This window comes from Euprymna scolopes, chromosome 28, assembly GCF_053919585.1.
Source record: "Euprymna scolopes isolate OS-2025 chromosome 28, ASM5391958v1, whole genome shotgun sequence".
NCBI classification, from domain to species: domain Eukaryota; kingdom Metazoa; phylum Mollusca; class Cephalopoda; order Sepiida; family Sepiolidae; genus Euprymna; species Euprymna scolopes.
This window is the reverse complement of record NC_136509.1, coordinates 97,950,199-97,957,264: the sequence shown is the minus strand read 5'-3', so window position 1 is coordinate 97,957,264 and position 7,066 is coordinate 97,950,199. Positions and strand designations below refer to the sequence as shown.

Here is a 7,066-nt window from a genome sequence, read left to right as displayed (position 1 = left end):
CCAAAATACGTAAGCATTCAGCTGCCTATCCATCTTATCCACTTTTATCCTCGAGTGTTTTTAAGTCTAATTAAAGGGTGACTCGTTAGTACTCCCCCATCAAAGAAAACCTGATGAGAATAAGAATATTAATTGCATTGTTTATTTCTTTTGTCTATACTGAATATATATATATATATATATATATATATATATATATATATATATATATATATATATATATATATATATATATATAATGTCACTCATTGTTTCGATTGTTTTTATTTTTACTATTTTTGAAGCAGAGCCAGTGAAACCTTGTCGAGGTTACAATCTGTTACACAAGAATTCATTGTTCATAGTTTTTTTTGTTTTTTTTTTTACTTCATACAATAAATGTTAACAGAGAACTTGTACACTCATATTCTGTCAGTACATGAAACTAGCAGTCTGCCCGGCATTGCCCGGTCGCAAAATACGCTTAAATATGATATTTTAATTCATTTTCATATTTATTATTATAAAGCTCATTCTCTATTGCTCATTAGATTGTACCTAATATATGTCAGGTTGACAAGAAAGTTCTAATGGTTTTTAACTTTTAAATTCAGGTGAACATATCTCGGCTCAAACAAAAACTTTATTGATCAAAATAAGCACCATCAGAATCAACACACTTTTGCCAACACAAAACCAAATGTATTCATGCAAAAAAAACACAACAATTGCAATTTTACCAGGAGCATAAAAATCATGCATTCTAGTCGTTGGAGGCGTTTTTGATATCCCTTAGGTTTTTTAAGCATTTCCATGCAGAAAGTTGTTGAGATACTTGAAAAAGTGGTAGTCAATAGGTGAGAAGTCTGCAGAATATGGTGGATGAGGCAGAGTTTCGTAGCCCAATTTATTAAACTTCTGCAGAGTCGTTTTAGCAATGTTTTTTTTTTTTTTTTTTTTTTTTTTACATTTTCACCCCAAACAAGGTACATTGCCACTTTGATGTAGGGGGATACTATTAGGGATATAAGCTACAGGGGTACTATGTGGGGAGTTGGGCAGCAAGATGTCGGTTCACATTACACTTGAACTTCTGCATGTCAGTACAGTTGGGGAAGCAGGAACCCGGAAGGGAATTCCAAAGTCTAGCGGTTCTGGGGAAAAAAAACTACTGGAGTAGAAGGCTCTTTTACATCTAGGGATCTTTACTGTGAAGGGGTGGGATTTTGCTGCTTGTCGGGGTTGGCATTGTCGTGAAGGAGAATTGGACCTTTCTTGTTGACTAATGCTGGGTGTTGTCAAAGTTTTTGATGCATTTCATCAATTTGTTGACAGTAATTTTCCACGGTAACAATTTTACCAGCATTCAAAGAACTGTAATGGCTGAGACTGATCGCAGACCACCAAACAGTCAGCATGACCTTCTTTTGGTGCAACTCTGGTTTTGGGAAGTGTCATGGAGCTTCGTCGGCGTCTAACCACTGAGTTGAGCGTCGTTGGTTGTCGTGAAGCACCCACTTTTCATCACAAGTCACAACCGGGTTAACGAATGGGCTATTCTTGTTGCATAAAAGAAGGGAAGACGACATTTCATGATGGCATTTCTTTTTGTTGTCGTTCAATTCGTGAGGCATCCGTTGATCAAGTATTTTTGTCTTCCTAATCTCTCTCAAATGGTTGGAAATCGTCGTATACATTAGTCTATTAGGTTGATGCAAAAAAAAAATGTTCTCATACGGTTATTCGTGGATTGGCTTTGACTAAAGTTCTTAATTGATCGTTGTCAGCATCCGATGGCCGTCCACTACACTCATCATCTTCAAAACTCTCATTGCTGCCACAAAATTTCTTAAACCACCATTTTCCTGTGCATTTAGTAATGGTTCCTTGGCCAAACGATCCGTTAATATCATGAGCTGTTTCAGCAGCTTGAATTGAAATAAGAAAATTGTGTTAATTTGTTTTTTTTCCATCTTGTACTCAACGTTCTGAAAATTTTATTTTTGATGATATTGTTGTGTCTGTATTAATAACAACACGAACGCAGAAAGTAAAGGTAAAACAAATATATTAAGACGAAAAGAAAATACATATTTACAAAGGTGCAGTTGTAATGCAGCTGGAAGATTGTCCGGCAGAGGGCGTGTTAAAGTCTTTCATGGCGCAACCGGCATATGCGTCTTGCCTATCTGGCGTTCGAACACAGCTCTCCGGTCTTGCTGACTTGATACCTTTATCAATATCTTGTTCACTCACGTATGCTAATTAGTGGGCGTCTCCACATCAAAGACATAATTGTTTTAAAACGATTAGGAAATTTAAATAATTAGATAGAGTAAAAAACGCTCTTTAAAAGTATAATATATAAAGTAAAGGTATTATAATGAAATCTTATTTGAAAATATATCATTTGAAATCAAAATTAAAAATTCTGCAAGAGCTTTCTTCTCAACCTAATAGTTGTGCCCCCCACTTGGTGTGGCACGGTCATAAAATACACTTAAATATAATATTTTTACTCATATGGATTTCGTATTTATTATTATAAAGCCAATACTCTATTGATTTTAAAAGTTAACAAGAAAATAACTTGGATGCCATCAGATGGGATTGAAACAAAATATTTAGTGCTCCAGCCTTAGTCATTACCATTTGAGCTATCGACAGTTGTATAAGACAATATTAAATTTTAACTGAATTTAATATATATAAATGTATATTGGTACACTTTAAGTCGACTTACACCTGCCAAGTTATATTTTTTTCAATTTTGACCGCTTCGCAGCTATTTTTATTTTATACAGAAAAGCCAAAAAAACACATGTAGACCAAAAATATCATGAAAATAGCGTGTAAAGTCGCCTAAATTAAAGATACACATAACCTCGCTTCATAAATCAGAGATATTATAATCTACGTAGCATATAAAAACTTCTAAGAAACAGTACCCCCATCCGAGCACCCCACCACAAAAGCCTTTGCTGAACATACACAAAAAATGTATGCACACGTACACTAGCACACATTTTGCCTTTTATATATATATATATATATATATATATATATATATATATAGCTAGCTCTCTTTCTCTTTCTCTCTTTCTCTCTCTTTATATATATATATATATATATATATATATATATATATGAAAATAAAATAAGAGACATGTTACATTTAATGGATAAACCTACTCAGACTATATATATATATGTATAATTATAAAACTCAAATGACCTTGTAATGATGTATGTAACCCACTTTCCAGTTTACGACATCCGGTTGCGCATGCGAGCATGACCTGCGCACTGAAATATTAACGTTATTATTTCGAAATTATTATTTAACATGGGAAGAGTGGGGTTTAAAATAAAACAAAAACAAAAGAACAATTGGGACGCTGAAATATTAACGTTATTATTTCGAAATTATTATTTAACATGGGAAGAGTGGGGTTTAAAATAAACTAAAAACGAAAGAACAATTGGGACGCTGAAATATTAACGTTATTATTTCAAAATTATTATTTAACATGGGAAGAGTGGGTTTTAAAATAGCTTAAACATAATACAGAAATGAATGGTGTAAAAAGAAAAAAAAAGAAAAGAAGATATATCAAAATTTGAATTTAACTATAATAAGTATTATGGTATCTGTTCAGTGCACATTTACCTATAAGTATGGCCAACCACTTATAATTCAGTAACTGCAATTTTTTTTCCAAAAATAATTAATTACAATAAACAGAACGACTCAAAGAAACCTATCTATATTCTTTTTTCATTTTAGTATACTTTCATAGAAATGTTTCTGTTATGTCAAAAAAAAACAAACTATTTTCTTTACGTCACAAGTGTCATGCTCATACATGAATTCCATAGCTAATATAACATACTGACCCAACGGGTCACGGGTAGTCTAGTATATATATAAAAGTGATAACAACAACAACAATGATAATAATAATAATAACAATAATAATAGCATGTGCGTTATTTATTTATTTTCTGTGTCACATTTACGTCCAAGTGACTGTCATTTAATTGCTATAGACTTCCATTTTGTGTAATAAATAATTTTACAAAGAATTCTTTATAAGTTTTGTTTTCAGTTTTGATTATAGCTGAAGGAACTCAAGTTATGTATATATATATATATATATATATATATATATGTGTGTGTGTGTGTGTGTGTGGTCGGCGTTGATGAGAGAAGACGAAAACAAGTGGCGATTTACAAATCAATAAGTACATACATATATTTTATATATACATATATTTATTCAATTGTATTAAATACAAATGTCTTACTTGTTATGTCTGTGACAATATCCATTATATTCCAGGAAAAAAAAAATTCCCCTTTTCAAATGGTGGACGTGACAGATCGATTCAAAACATGCTAGATGATGGAGCGGAAAATTAATTCATTTTCAACTCCACTACATATCAATTCTCTCTCTCTCTCTCTCTCTCTCTCTCTCTCTATATATATATATATATATATATATATATATATATGTATATATATATATGAATGAAATAAAATATACATCAAGTGCGCTCAAAAGTCAAATCACAACGTAATATTAGGAAAATAAACAAATATTTTACTTGCTTGAATTTATAATTTAAATATATTTCAGAGTTCAAACTCCATCCTCAGTATGATGGTTTCTTTCTTTTTTTTTTCTTGCCATATTGTAAAGTTGGTGAAAGAAAAGTTTGTTTGTAAAGATTCACGCGTTGTCTCTCAGTGGTTGTATTTTGAAATGTTGGAATGTAGCATTGGCTACACTAGATTAACGTCAAGGGTGTGAGTTCCATTATATTGAGGATGGAGTTTGTACTCCAAAATATATTTAAATTATAAATTTCAAGCAAGTAAAATATTTTTCTAATGTTGCGTTGTGATTTGGCTTTCAAGCACACTTGATGCGTATTTTATTTCATTCAAATTAAATCAACGTTTCTATAATGGAACTCACACCCTTGGCATATATATGTAATTATACTTATACATATAGACACTAGTGTTTCATGCTTACGTAATAATCAGAGTAGGGGGAACAATTCCTGTCGTTCATGAGATTTGAACCCAACCATAAAGGTACCTTACCTTTGCTCCATTTGCTAAGTCTATACCTCAAGACTACCAAACAATTGTCACGGGAATGAATGGGAGTAAAGAACGATTAAACACAGAATTTGGGCGATTACATTATGACAATCTATAGTGTTATGTGTGTGTGTGTGTGTGTGTGTGTGTGTTTGTGTGTGTGTGTGTGTGTGTGTGAGTTTGTGTGTGTGTGAGTGTGAATGTGTGTGAGTGTGAATGTGTGTGTGTGAGTGTGAATGTGTGTGTGTGAGTGTGTGTGTGAGTGTGTGTGTGTGAGTTTGTGTGTGTGTGAGTGTGAATGTGTGTGTGTGAGTTTGTGTGTGTGTGAGTGTGAATGTGTGTGTGAGTGTGTGTGTGAGTGTGTGTGTGTGCATCATAATGTGTATAAGATTTACTCGAAAACAGCAATTACCTACTTACGGACCTATCTGCATTCTATTTTAAAATTTTCTTAATTAGTTCATTACGAACCGGTAATACCTAATATGGTATTAGCCCTTGGTGAGATTATTACGGTACATTGATGTGTACTTTATTTTATTCAAATTAAATCAACGGTTCTATAATGGAACTCACATCCTTGACGTATATATACATATATTTTTTCATAAGTTTTTATTTCAGTTTCGATTCAAGCTAATGCACCCGAGTCATATGGATATACATATTTTTTATGTTTAAAATCGCAACTTTATAACAGATAAAAATCGATAGAATCATAACCTTATAATAAGATATACGAAATCTGCAAGAATTAAAATATATCTAAGCATACTTTATGACCGGGTTACGTCAGGTGACCCTACTTGCTTAGATAAATACTTTTGCAGTTTTAACAAAAGAGCTACAATAATACCAGAGAGTCTTCATTTCTACTGACTATCTACAGAATGCAAAAATGTACATATATACGGCATAATCGCGTTGACACACCAGTTCTCGTCAGATCACCAAAGTTAAGCAACGTTGAGCCTGGTTAGTATTAGATGGGTGATCATTTGGGAATTCTAGGCGCTGTATGTGCTCTCCGCTTATCTTAGCATTTGTTTCCAGTCGTCCTGTACTTCACTTTCCTCTGGTATTTAACAGTGTCGTCTCAGGAGAGGTGTGGTTGGAGATTGCGCACCTCCTGCTACAAAAATTTCACGCGCAAGCAACCCTTCATGGGTATCCAGAGTCTATCCAAGATTGAAGGAGCTTGCTTTGCAAACACACACACACACACACACACACACACACACATATATATATATATATATGTTTGCATATATATATATATATATATATATATATATATGTTTGCATATATATATATATATATATATATATATATATATATATATATATATATATATATATATATACTAGCCAGAAGATCAGACATTGCCCAAGATTGAATTACAGTCAATGAACGATCCACCCTTCCATAGTTTTATTGTGATCGAAATTGATGAAATCACCTATTTTTTTTATCGATTAATTAATTACCTATCCTGGTTAGGGCCCATCTGCAGTGTACCGGGAAGAAACGTCATAGACTTAGTCCACAATACATTATATATATATATATATATATATATATATATAGAGAGAGAGAGAGAGAGAGAGAGAGTCATCCACATACAGTACTGTTTCGCTGTTTCACAGCTCATCAGTGCGGCTAGACAAGCAACTACCTATTGTTATATATATATATATATATATATATATATATATATATATATATATAAACAATATAACAAGCTATTTACACGCGTTATATTTATGTTCGATCTCTGTTAAAAAATTCAGCTGTTTATTGAAATGAGCGATCAAATGTCTATGGTTTATTATGCTAGTGTCAAATTATATTGAATTTGATTAGATCACACCACATTTTTTTTGTTCAGAGAGAAACAAAAACACTGAGTTTTTTTTTTCAAAAACAAAAAAGTGTATTTATCACTTTTCATTGTTAAACAAACCAATTAA

General features: G+C 32.3%; 1 pseudogene; it reads left to right on the top strand.

Annotated features, from left to right (window-relative positions):
• The first annotated feature begins 6,001 nt into the window (after positions 1-6,001).
• On the top strand, positions 6,002-6,118 carry LOC145249950 (5S ribosomal RNA; annotated as a pseudogene).
• Positions 6,119-7,066: the final 948 nt, after the last annotated feature.